Source organism: Mycteria americana, chromosome 17, assembly GCF_035582795.1.
Source record: "Mycteria americana isolate JAX WOST 10 ecotype Jacksonville Zoo and Gardens chromosome 17, USCA_MyAme_1.0, whole genome shotgun sequence".
Lineage (NCBI taxonomy): Eukaryota > Metazoa > Chordata > Aves > Ciconiiformes > Ciconiidae > Mycteria > Mycteria americana.
This window is the reverse complement of record NC_134381.1, coordinates 3,096,893-3,109,333: the sequence shown is the minus strand read 5'-3', so window position 1 is coordinate 3,109,333 and position 12,441 is coordinate 3,096,893.

The following is a 12,441-nucleotide window of genomic DNA, read 5'->3' as shown; positions in this document are numbered from 1 at the left end:
CACAGGATCTTTGCACTCTCATCACTTCGAGAGCTAAGCTACTTTCTTCTAACTTGTGAGAACTGACAGTAAATTACAACATGCAAATGGAGGCACTGAAAAAAGTTATGCAACAGCGACAGGTAGGTTAGCACAGTACAAACCCGAGCCAGGACTGTAAATCTAATTCCTGCAGCCTTTTGTTACAGCTCTTGGAAACCCCAATCTCTAATCACAGTCACAAACGAATCAGCAGTAAAAACTGCTCAGCTCTTGCTGCAGCTCTGGGCTTTCGTCAGTGCTTCTTCTGGCCACCGCTGGCCCCGTGGCACCATCCAGAGTCCTCTTGTCCCCTCGGAGGGGTGCAGGAGATCACAGGCCACCTCTGCTGCCAACGCTGCTCCAGCAGCTGATGTCCAAGAGCAGGAATAGGAAGACAGCTTCTCACACACAGTTTAGTGCTCTGCACGGGAGAAACTGGTCAAGCATTGCCTGCAGAAGGTGTGTGGATGTCTCCTTGCTTGCTGTGGCACATCTGCTGTGGCTTGCCTGAGAGGCTGGTGCCTGTATGCTGATGAGAAACTGATTGCCGGGGCTTCTGAAAATGCTCTGTCTTCTCTGGAGCCGTTCCCTGCAGCCCCGAGCATTGCTGCCGTCAGTGATGCTGGTGCACAGAGTGGCTGCTCTCTAAGGCTTTTTCCCCCAGCCAGTCTCTCTTGCTCAGGATCCTCGGTTAAGACCTGCATGAGAATGATGCCAGCAAAGAAGAGCAGCCACCGCTTGACTAGGTCTTTCTTCTGACGTGGCAAATATTTTCTCACCTGGGCTGGGTACAGCACCTTCCTGGCTTTCCTGCTTCGCTTTGTTGGAAGGCCTGGAGGTCTCCTGACAGTTCGGACAGCAAACATTGGCCTGGACAGACTTTCTGAATTGTTTTTCAGTAGATCTGTGCTGGAGAAAATATTTTCTCTGGTGTAAGACAGCAAGTCCTTAGCAGCCTGCTGGGGTAGCTCTGAAAGCTGGGAGAACTCTATGGAAATATCTCTTTGCTCAAAGATGGTTTTAATTCAAAAAGCAGACCAATGAAATAATATTAAGAAATATTACTAATAACAACAGCGCTTTTATTCATTCTCCTTAAAGCAAAAAATGCAGAACCCCAGAGCTGAACTCTCGGAGTGATTTATGCGTCTTTCTGGGAAGCTCTTCTTTGATTTCTCTCCCTACTCCTACCTGTGCTATAAATACTTGCTTTGATGAGTGAAGTTGTGATGGGAGGAGCTCAGCTGACTCAGAAACCGCTCTGGAATGTCTCTACCCCCAGCACCACGTATCTGCCCACGGGCACTCACTGCTAACAGGAGTGTAAGAGCATGCTCCAAATTTCCTCCTCCCCAGTTCTGTTTGCCTTTATTACAGCTGTCTATCACAAGACTTTGCCTCGAGACATTTCAGTGCATTTGAGAGTGTATCCTTCATTAAAATTCACCTATCTGCTATGAAGAACAGAAACGGAGTCTGAGGACAGGCATGCTCTCACCTTCCTCCCCTGCCTTCCCAGCCCATCTGCCAGTATCCCTGGCCTTGAGCTGGAGGGATGGAGGTGGGGGACTCCAGTTTCTGTTATGACCCTGTGCAATCTCAGCACTATGCCCCAGAAAATGAGCAACCTCAGCACTTGCTCTGGCAAGCTCCATCTGAGATATGCCCAGAAAAGGAAAAAAAACAATGCTCACATTCAAGTTCTTTGTGCCTTATGATAACTAAACAGAGCCCGGAAGGGCTGAATGCCCACAAACCTGCTGGAGAGGTCTCCAGCTCTCCCTGGGATCTTTGTCATGAAGTTAGAAGAGTTAGCTGCAAACTTCACATATGTTTGTCAGTGTGGGACACCGAGCACCAAGTAGGTGGGAATGAGAGATGAATTCCTGCAAAATGTCTTCGGCAACCAGCTCTGGATGGCTAATGTAAAATCAAATATAATTTGATCTCTCCAAGATCTTATCAGGCAGCCTTTAGCCACCACAAAGCAGCAGCAAAAGGCAAAAAATCAAACTTTAAAACTATTCTTTGACATCTCCTCTTGCCCTTTGGGCCTCCTAACATTGCTTGCTTTCTGCATCTTGGAAGAACAAAGTGGTATTGGCTTTAAGTCACAAGGCATCAGACTTCTGTGCTTTGCGCATTGTAAATCACCATCACGTCACTGCTGTCCTGATGTGAACACTCCCAGGCATCAGGCTTATTCCACTGGAAACTAAGTCTTGGGCAGAAACAAAATGTAGCTACTAACACGGTGACTACAATACATGGAGTCCCATTTCTAGGTCTGTGCCACCCAGCACCTCCGAGGTGGTGGGTCGTTAATTCTACGTGGCAACACTGCTTGTGGCTTTTGCAATCATCCCTCATCCCCATTTAAACCAAGTGCTGGAGCCAGTGGCTCCCCTCAAGACACTTGCTGCTCAAAAACACCTTCCTCAGGGCAGTCCCTCATGCTGCCCAGGTGAGCACTTAAACCTGAGACACGGATGGGGCATAAAGACAGAACTTGGTGGTCTTTGGTCATCTTTCCCCCCCCTACAAGGCAAAGTCCAGAGGGCTGGGAGACAAATTGCTGTTTCCAAAAATCACCTAATCATCGTCAACTCATGGCAAGGCAACTCCTAAGATGTAAGGAACTGGCTCAAGCGCCTCTTTAGGCACCATCGCTCATGGAAGCTGGTCAGAGTGGGGTAAAACGGCTCGTCCCTTAACTCTGATGGCTACAACTGTGCTCAGTGGCAGCGTCCTAGCTGCGCTCCCTGCCAGGCATCTGCCTCCCACAACTGGTGCAATATCATCAGGCAGCACTGAAATCACATAAGTGGCTTAGAAGAAGCATGCAATAAGAAAATAATTCGTGTGGATTGCTGCTGCTTCGCCCTGTGGTGCCTAAGCCCTTGGACCCACCCTGGTCACAACACGCGAATGAGTCAGGCTGGGGATTAGTAACAAATCCTCCCACTCCCAGGCCATGGGTTTCAGGCCAGCTCAGCTCAGTTCGGAGTGGAAAGTGCCACCGGCAGCTGCCCAAACTGGACACAAAATACACCTGGATGTTGAGTGAACAGTGGATGTTGAAGGCCGAAAATCAAACATTCAGTATTACATTCAACTATCCCCTTTATTTCAGCCAGGATCATATCCAAGGAAGGACACAGATCAATTTAGTCTCTTCCAGCTGTCTCATCATATGAGCTGATGAGTTTACCTCAGTGCAGTTAACGGGCAGCTCCCGATGGACATGAACGCAGCCCGTCCGGAAGTTGACTCCAGCTCTGGCACCAACGGCATCACCTTGTGTTAATCATGTAGAGGTTTCTCGGTGAAGTTCCACCGCTTGCACCTCTCACGCACCTAATCCATCTCACTAGCATTGTCCAGCACCCAAGCTGTAGGGAGGCAAGTAATAACCCAACCTCAAAACGAGTCCCAGGGAGAGGGGGCTCTACCTGTAGGGACATATCCTGTTCTTATTGGCAATCATCGTTACCCATTAGCTTATTGTCATGTGAGTATTACACAGGGATGTATTTATAACTCCCAGGTGAACTTGTCCAAGCAGGTCACTGGATCCTCCTCAAGTGAGAAGAACTAAGCTGAATCAGCACTGCAAGAAGCAGATCTTCTGCCCACCAGGTGCAAGGAGAAGAAAAACAATTTCTGTTGAGCTGGATCCAAAGAATTTACTTTCATCAACCCCCTCTAACCCAGAGACATCAGTGAATTTCACCAATGGATCACCAAAGCCAAAAACTGAGCCTTGGATGCACCAGGAGCAGCATTCAGAGGTGGAGGTGCTGGATCTTTGGCATAAGGGTGCAACCTGAAAGGCCTTGGCATGGGTCAGGGGAGTAACAGAACCAGCATGGAGTGGCTTTTGCAGCTGAAGATGACAGAGGCCATAGATGATGGAGCTGAGGACACTGGGTCGCATCAGGCCAAGGTGCTCTGCAAAATTCAGTACCATGTTCTGACCTCGAGCCATCCAAGAATCGCAGTGCTGTTTGCGCTAAAGAAGTCTGCAGGGAGTGGCAGAAATGCTCATTACATCATCTGAAATAGTTGGAGCAAACCCAAGGCACACAAGCCCTTTTTCACATTGGAGAGAGAAGCAACAACCTTGAAGCCAAGGACCAGCTTATGCTCAAAGCAAAAGCTCAGACTGACTTTCCAAGGCCCCCGCAGCACCCAGAGAGATGGCAAGACCTCATCGAAGGCAAAGCAAGCCTGTGACTCAGAAGCCTTCATTCCCACGGGGGGGAATATATGAAGTCATCTCAGGAAGAACTGGGCGGTTTGCTGCGATATATCAGAAACAGCATGCGATAGTAATAGCAAGTTGTGCCAGCTGACAGAGCACGTACCTCTTCGGTTGCAGCCTTGGAAAAGCTACTGGGAAACCGAGAGCCATGTTGTGAAAACGAGGAAGCTGAGGAGGGCTGGGTGGGAACACAGCACCAGATTCCCCGGTTTTGGAGAGTCGTGCCTGTAACTCCTTTTGTACCTGCACACAGCTTTTGTGTCAGGTGGTTCAGAGAGTTTAAGAAGAAACCATAAGTTCTGGGAACATCTTTCTCCAGGATTTTGAAATTTGGGGGTTGTTTTGCTTGGAATAACAGGCGAGATACCACACGGGTCTGGTTTGAGAGAGCGTATTTGGATAGCGCAGCACGTTATAGGAGCAGGGGAGGGGCAAAGGTACAGGTGAAAACAGAGGTTTTGGCTGCAGTTAATGCTTTACCTTTTCTTTCACATATCACTTGCTGGCCACAAAAATGTACACACATCTCATGGGGTCAGGTGCCGGGATCTGGTGAAGGATGGGCTCCTTCGGACTGGATCCTTTATGCCCCTCTGGGGAAGCTGGAGCTGATGCCAAAAGTTAACAAAAACAAAAGCCGTGGGGATCTGGTGAGGTGCCGCAGGCTGGAGCAGCAAGGCTGGGAGCTGGGCATAACATGGTGGTCCCTCCAGGCACATCCTCAGGGTAAAGCCCCAGCAGGGAGATGCACCATCAGCAATCAGAGCCAAATGCAAGGCAAGATGTGCCCACAAAGATGTCCTGTAGCTCAGGGCAGCAAAGTGATTGCTTCCATGGCTGTAGCAGCAGACTAAGCAGGGCTTGGGCCACAGCTGCTGCTTAGCACGAGTTTGACCTGAAGGAACTCACCCCGTCCTAGACAGGAGATGTCAGGTGAGGATGGCTGGGTACCATGGCAGGGTAGCCAGGGGAGGGATGCAGTGGTGGTGGCTTCCATCAGCAGCACGCTGACAGCTGAAGCTGTTGCATCAGGGAGTACAGAATGGGCTGGAATAACCTGGGGGCTGCATGGGCACCACACGTCCCCAGGGGTCCAGCCCTGCCCAGGGACCCACAGCATGAGCTGTGGCTCAGGGAAGGTCTTCCAAGTGGCCTTTTCCCAGGCCTGGGTTCCTGGGCAGGCTCTTTCCAGGAGGCAGGGATGGGGGAACCCCAGGCGGACTTACTCAGACTTCCTCAAGGTGCTGAAATTAGGGCAGCTGAACCCCAGCCCGAGGGATCAGTTGATAAACCAGCACAGGAAGCGCAGTGTCAATAAACTCAAACATCCAACAATCAAACTCAGTCAATCAACTCTAGCATCCACTAGAATAGCATCCATCCAGAAGATCCTGGATTGTGCGTACCCTGCTCGGAGCCGTGAGCGGCTCTTTGCAGCGATCCCCACGGCCGGAGGAGGAGGGAAAGCTGATGCTGAGCACGCTGCAGAGCTCTGCTCCTGCACAGTGACACAGCGAGCCACCAGCCAGCTCTACATCTGTAACCGGAGAACATCGAACCATGCTGGGGCCATCTGCCCCTTCTGCAGGTGCTTCCTGGAGATGGCTACAAGTCCTTTGAGGTAGTTCTAGATGATGTAGACCCTAAAATCTATTTATATTAGGGTTAGGGTTAAAAACCCCAAGGGTTAAAAGACCCTAAAATCTATTTATAGATTTTAGTTAAAAACCCTAACCCGATTAATAAACTCAATCGATAAGGGAAAAGCGTCAAGGGGAAGTAAATGGGGTTCTAGATTAGTTCAGTTGTACAATTAACTCTTCTGCATACTCTGGTTTCAATGCTGGCTGATTCCGTTGTCCAACTCATCCCACCTGGGAAACGAGTCCATTTGGGGAGTTACTTGCTGATCTCACCACACTTCCCCAGGCTGACAGTTTTCAGATGCAGGTGCCTGAAACTTTGCACCTAAATCCAGGTATTTTAGTAACTGAAACAAACCCATTACAGAGGAGTAATGTTAAATTGGTGTGATGTCTGTGAAGACTAAGCACTGCAAGGAAGACCAGCTGTGTGCTGGGCAGGAGAAGGTTACAGCTGAACCCTTGACAGGCACCAAGGGGTGGCAGAAGACAGGCAAAGTGAGACCTTGTGAGACCACTGAGACCTTGTGAGACCACTGAGGCAGAGTCCTGCGGCTCTGGCTAAACCATCCTCCTCTGTCCCCAGGTTCAGTGGCAGCAATTCTGCAGCAGCTCTCATCAATCCATTTTGGTGCTTCACTGCTGCAGCTACAGCAATTTTCCTAAGGTTTAACCTAAATCTCACTCTCTGGAGCCAACTCCACACCCTGCCCAAGGAGGACCGGGCGAACCAAGCACCGCCGTCTCCCTTCTGCCAGTCCTTTGCATATTTGAAACCTCTTATCATGCTTCACCTGAAACTTTCCCCAGGCTGCACAAACACCCCTCGCTCGCTCCCCTCCCGGAGCTCACTTTTTTAGGTGAGATGGCTGGTGCGGCGCAGCGCCGAGGGCTCCCTCCCCAGGAGGGTGCCCAAATATGGCCACAGCGCTCCAACGAGGCACCGTGCATGGCCCTGCATTACTTCATGCCTTGTATATGCAACACACCTATTTATACATTTTAATGGGATGTTTGCCTTTCTCACAACCCCGTGGTATTGTTCCTTGTGCGGAGCGTGAGCGCTGCAATCCCCCCCAGGCTTGTTTTCCTTCCAGCCCTTTGCGCTCCCCGTGCTGGAACGTGCGTTTGCTCACTCCCACCCTCCTCTGCAGCACCTTCTTTCAGACCTTTCCTCCAATTTATGCTTTTCATCCCAAGCCTGCCTTTTGCAATGCTTGCACACCTCCCAGCTCCCCATCCCCTCCAAATTCATCGGGCAGGCAAGCTCCCACCTCTGTCCTCCCCACTGTTTGGGCAATGTTGAATTTCCCCAGCTCTGGAAAACTCCTTCCAGTTCATCCCAGTAACTTAACAGCTATTCTTTGAATAGCCGGTCAGAGGAGGAAATTAGACTCTATGGTCACGACCTAACTTGGAAAATGTTGGAGTGCTTGTCCTCCCTCCACCTTTCAGAGGCTCACCCCATCTCTGTGTGGCCTGAAAAGCTGTTGTAGACAGTTCCCTCTGCACCCTCAGATGACTTGCGTCATTCACAGCTATTGGGAAACCTCTAACCTGAGCTGTCCTTGCTCTTTTCTCCCTTACTGCAGCCCATGATCTTCCCCTGCTGTCACTGATGTTAAAATTTGCTTTCCTGGTTGCAGCTCATCTGTTTAGTGAAGAGTAGAGGACTCGCAAAAAAAGAACAAAACAACCTTCTGGGGATCATGAGCAGCTTTTCCTTGCCTTGTGTGTAAGGGCATATTATTAGTGTATGTGGAGATGGGCTTATGGTTGCTCTCGCACCCCCTGTAAGTGGTACCTCAATTTGCATCTATCTGCAAACACTGTTCAGGTGCCCCAGGCCAACATCACACCCTCTGCAGTTCTTGGTAGAGCCATCACGGCCAGAGGCACCAGCCAGCGAGGCCGAGGTCCCGCTGGGTAGGCACACTGCAGGAGGAGCAGCCCCAGCAGCACTCGGGGACCGGGCAAGCCCAGCAAGGCTGGCACAATGCTGCGGTGCGTAACAGAGCAGCTCCGGTCCAGTACGGTCCCATCACTGCAGCATCTTCCCACAGCAGAAAGAAATCCCAGGGAGGACTCAGCCTCGCAGCCAGGCTGGCCACATCAGCCAGCACCCACCTCTGGGGCGGCTTTAGACAGGGCTCTCGTGATTAAAGGAGGCAGCTCGGATTAGCTCCTCTTTAGGAACATTTAAATAAAAACCTATTTTCCTGGAGGCAGCTGAAGTTAGCCAGAGCTCATGCAGAATGTGTGCGTGCACCCGCCTTCCTCTGGCTGGAGCCGGGCCATGTCCATGGAGAAACACAGGGCAAATCCTGTCCATACTGCACAGCCCTGGGCCTCGCGGAGGAGGCAGGCAGCCAGGGCTGCGTCTGCAGCAGCGTGCTGGGGGTACACACACGCTACAGGGTACAGCACGGGTGACACCTTCACCAGCCACGTTGCTCACATGCTGCGTCACCCCAGGCTGCTCCCTTCCCTGGGCAGCCCCAGCAGTTTGTCCTGCAACCCAAAGCAAAGCTGCTTTGGCAGGGAAGGGGGTGCAGGTGTTGGGAACCACGTGTCCCCCAGCTCAGGGGGCTGCTCTGGTGCCGGGGGGGGTGTCTGCCAACACGGGTCCTGCCCTGGACACAGCTGGCACCAAAGGGAGGGACGTCACCTTCCACTCTGGCTTTAGGCACCCATGAGAAGGCAATTGGTGCCTTGGCCACAAGTTCCCCTTCAGTGTTCCCCACCAGCTGCACACTTGGCCTGATGGCCTTTCCTGGCCCCCCACAAGGTGCCCCCATATCACAGGGCAGCAAGAACAGGGCTGCTCCCTCAGGAAGGAGGGAGCAAGCACCAGGGTGCCTCCCACAGGGCCTGCATGGAAGACTGGGCCACATCTGAGATGGTGGCCATGTCCAACCAAGAGTCCAGAGCAACCCAGAAGTCCAGATCCAGCAATACCATGGTGATGAGATGGGTCCAGTGCAAAGCCAGGAAGATAAGTCACGGGTCAGGGCCAGGTCCAGCAATGGCCAGGCAGGTCCACAGTGATGAGACAAGACAAAATGTCAGGCTACAGACTGAGGTCTTGGATCAGCAGAGCACACAGATAGAGCTGAGCTGGATACCAGCACTCCTCCAACACAGCTCCCACAGGGACTGGTGGCTCCGGCTGAGCTTAAGTAGGGTTCCTGAGCAAGCTTAGAAAATTCTTCCCCTGCAGGGAAGGCTCCTGGGTGCGGGGAGCTGTCAGGTGAGGCTGATACAGGGAAAACTAATTAGTGCCTCCAGAACTGGTGCTAATTGGTGCGTCTTCTGTATTGGGAGGTGCTCCTGGAGGTGGCACAGCTGCTCTGTCAAGGTCTGACAGCGCCGCATGCCATGGGGATGCAGCTCGTGCCCGTGGGCTCTCTGACCTGAGCCCGGCCCCGGGAAAGCCTTCAGCACAGACCAGGCCAACGTGCTCACAATTTCCATCCTGTGCAAGACACGCACTATTTCATATTTACGTTTACCCTCCTTTATCATTGCCATGCTCTCGCGGGCAGTAGCAACAGCTGTTCCCACATCCTCACTACACGCCTGTTTGGACCCACTTGGACGCACTTTCCCCAGGGTAAATGCAAAAAGAGAATTTGGGCCAAACACCACTCTGGCTTCGGGATGCAGTTGCGGGGTGCAGAGTACCTGCTGGCCTCCCGCTGAGCCCCCGCCGGCCCATGACGGGGAACGGTTACCCCAGTGCTGCTCTAATTACCGAACCAGCCGTGCTTTGCTCGAGGCCATATGCAGTGCCATGCCCGCAGCGGTGCGGGAGCTGCTTTCCATGAATCGCTGCTCCGAGCACGACAGGAAGGTGTGCCTGACTTAGGAAGAGCTCTTGCCGACCAAGGAAGCCTTCCCAGTGCCACCAACAGCCACCTGGATAGCAGATACATGTGGCAGCTCCCACACTTCAGGCAGCGCCCGTTCACCCGGGGGATCCAGAGGAGCTGGATGACGGCACAGGACAGACACGCAGCCACAGCAGTTCTTTTTATCCCTAGCAATATCTCCTACAAAGTCGTATTTCTAGATCTTTTGATTACAAAGAAGCTGTTAAGAGCAAAGAAGGGCTGAAGAGATCCCTTATAGATGGCTGAGGCCATGGACAGCACAGCACAGTACCCTCTGCACTCCCCCTACTCCGATGGATGTTGTAGCCACTCCTGAGTGCACGGTGCATTAGGAAGCAAGAGCTGGCAACAGGAGGGTCACCCGTCCTGGTGGCTTGGACCCATGGGACCAGCCGTCCTGGCGTCCTGTGACACCCATGGCCCAGTGCTACTGGAAGAAAACGAGCAAAGGGAGCCGACAGCAGGCAAAGGCAGCCGACAGCTCAGGGGAGATGTGCGGGATGCTTTCAAAGGGAGGGAGTCCAGGCTGTCTACCAGCCCTTCAGTTCACAGCTCAGCTGTGCAGGGAAGAGCAGGACCAGCAGTCCAAGTGCCGCAGCCCAGGGGGGTGTCTCCATCCCTCAGCTTCAAACCCATCCTTCCAGCTCAACCAGCATTTTCCCCTGGAAAAGTCAATTCGATGAAGAAATCCACATCTGGCTAAGGAGGGCAAAGTCTATGGCGAAAGCACTTTACCACACACCTAGCATCGCAGTCATACCCATCGAGTAAAAGCTCTGCAGGGGAGCCTTGGGTCCTGTGCCAGGAGCATCCGAGCCTCCAAGACACAGAGTGGAACCAAGGACAAGCCACGGTGCTCTTTGTGCTTTGCTCCCCAAATTCCAGCCTCTGATGTGCTGCAGGAGGAGCTGTTTACTTCTCAAGCCGGGCTCATCACCCCGGCCCTTCAGCGGGTGTGCTGTGGTGTGGGTTTGGCCAGGTTTGTGTAGGAGCAGCTACGGTGATGAGCAACTCCTCAGAGAGTCTCTGCTGGCTCTGAAGCAGCATGAGAGTGCTCCTGTGCCGAGCAGAGGTGGAGAACCTCAGTGGTCCCGGCAGAGCCATTATGGGAGACTATGAGGTTTAAGTCTCCTGAGCTGTTCCTTTCCCTTAGACCAGCTTCCTTTGCACACAGCATTGAGAAATGAGCCGTCGGGCTCCTGGTGCTCAGCACTGTGTATCGCTCGTGTGCCAGCTCCACTGCCTTGAAAGCGCCTGGCAGGGCTGGTGGCTTTGCAGGGGATCTCAGGGCAGCTTGGGGACCGGGGACAGCATGGACAGATGTCTAAGCTGGGATCCTGGGGGAGACTGGGGATGGGGACAACCTGAAGAGCCGTTTGAGCTGGGATCCAAGTCCTAGGGCAAGTTGGGACTGGGGACAACCTGGCCAGACATCCTTATCTTCTGGCAGGGGAAATCCTCTCTGTGGCCTGGAGCGGTTCATGGTTCTCCATGGTTCCTCTGCTTTCTGATGAAGGCTTCCAGAGGTACAAGCTGCCATGTGGGCTGGGAGCATGGGGACGGCTGGCACATGTGCAGCACTGGCCAGATTGTCCCCTCCAGCACTGGCTGAGGGATGAGGGGGTCTTCATGCAGCAGAAAGCTGAGCCCCACTTCTTAGCACTGAGAGGAGCTTTGTGGGAGGCAAAGACCTTGGCAGGTATTCAGGGTGCATAGGGTGCCTGTGCACCCCGTGCCTTTTGCAAAATAGCCAGCCCCGCTTTGCTTTGGGAGGGAGTTGATGTGCAGAAGCGGGTGAGATGGAGGAGGAGGCAAGACAGCACAATACGTCCCCAATCTCCCCGAGCAGAGGCATGAGGGGCCCTACGCTGCTGAGCCTAAGGGTGCTGAGCTGCTCAGGGTGAGCCCAGGGCCACCCAGCATGCAGCTCGTGGGGGATACGAAGGCGTGGGCTGGCGCCTCAGCAAAACTCAGGCAGCTCACGTGGGGCAGGGCTGGGCCCCCTGGTTTAGGGCAGGTGGATCTTAGAGGGATGAAAACAAGCTCTGCAGATGCTCAGTTCCACTTGAAGTCACCCTGCCCTCTTGCCCGGGCTGATGGTTGGTGCAGAGGCAAGCAGGGGCCTCTGGCACAACCGAACACCTTGTGGGTGGACTGCAAGTGCAGGCATCCAAAAACAAGTCTAAATCCCCTCCAAAACAACTCAGGCGTCCCCACAGTAGCTACAGCCCCTTGCATAGCCCTCGGAAGCCTGAAATCCTCCCTTGTGAAGGCAGCGCTGCCATCAGCGCTGCTGCCTGTCCTGACGCCACGACAAAAGCCATCTGCAATCCAACGCCCATGGGTGCCTCCTTCAGCAGCACCCCGCAGCCTGGCACTTATAGACACTGATGGCATTTTCAGCTCCCAAACCCAGGCAGTGTGGGTGACGCTTACCTCTCCTGTCATACTCTTGGGCTTTGAGCTCCCCTCCCAGAAACGAGAGACCTTGGTAGAAGAAACCAGAAATAACCTCTGTCCCTCTCCCAGCTGGAAGAGGAAGGGAATCCTAGTCCCTGAGTTGTTTCTGTTTCTTATCCACGATAAAAACATATTAACTGTCCTGGTAGTAAAGTCTCAG